The following is a 1024-nucleotide window of genomic DNA, read 5'->3' on the forward strand; positions in this document are numbered from 1 at the left end:
CATGCCTCCAAGCCTGCACAGCAGCCAACTGGCTAGCTCCCTGTCCAGGCCCCAAGACACTTCATCTTCGTTTTGTGATTCACCAGGCCAGCTCCAGTGACCCCATGCAAGGGTTATCTGTCTCAGGTTCACTCCTACCTCAGTACCAGGCAGGGCTCTTCTAGTATCTGGCTTGCTCCTGGTCCTGGGACCTGGCAGCAGACTGGTTGTAGGCTCAGGCTAGCTCCCTGTCTGAACTCCCTGGCACCAACTGATGGTTGTCTTAGGCTTGCTTTTTTTTTTTTTTTTTTCATGGAATGTCAGATTGCCAATCATTTAGATGTTTATAGTTTAGAAAAATGAGCTTAGACATAGCTTCTCTTCTCTCTGCAACCTATTGACACACATGTAACACGGCAGCCACACCTGCAACACTTCTGGGGCAGGGCTATATGCCCAGTTTCCAAAATAACAACTCAGAGACTTAATTGTTTATCAATAAATGCCTAAGCCATAAGCTTGGCTGGTTCTCAACTAGCTCAAAACTCATTTCACTTGTATATTCTAGTCTATCTCTGCCACATTATTGGCTATCTCTCCTCAGTTTGATGTGACTGTCTTTGTTAGTCTGGGGAGAACCCGCCAGCCTCCGATACTCTCCCAGCGTTTCAGTCTATTGGAACTCCCACCTATTACTTTCTTCCTTCTGCTAAAAGGCCATCAGGGTTGTTTGTTTGTTTGGTTGGTTGGTTGGTTTTGTTTTGTTTTCAAGACAGGGTTTCTCTGTATAGTCCTGGCTGTCCTGGAACTCACTTTGTAGACCAGGTTGGCCTCGAACTCAGAAATCTACCTCTGTCTCTGCCTCCCAAGTGCTGGGATTAAAGGCGTGTGCCACCACTGCCCGGTGGCCAACAGGTTTTTATTGGCAGGTGATATTTCTATATAATGCCCAAAGTTTCTTTCTACAGTCAATTAAGTAAAAACCTCTACATAAAACTTCTCTGGTAAATTATAAAAACAGGTTTTAACTTTCATTTATCCTAAT

At 44.8% G+C, this 1024-nt stretch overlaps 1 non-coding gene across 1 annotated transcript; it reads right to left on the reverse strand.

Annotated features, from left to right (window-relative positions):
* Positions 1–295: 295 nt before the first annotated feature.
* Positions 296–426, reverse strand: LOC115065538. The gene has a single exon (XR_003845321.1). It is a non-coding gene; the product is annotated as a small nucleolar RNA SNORA17 (small nucleolar RNA).
* Positions 427–1024: the final 598 nt, after the last annotated feature.

This window comes from Mus pahari, chromosome 15 (assembly GCF_900095145.1).
Source record: "Mus pahari chromosome 15, PAHARI_EIJ_v1.1, whole genome shotgun sequence".
NCBI classification, from domain to species: Eukaryota; Metazoa; Chordata; class Mammalia; order Rodentia; family Muridae; genus Mus; species Mus pahari.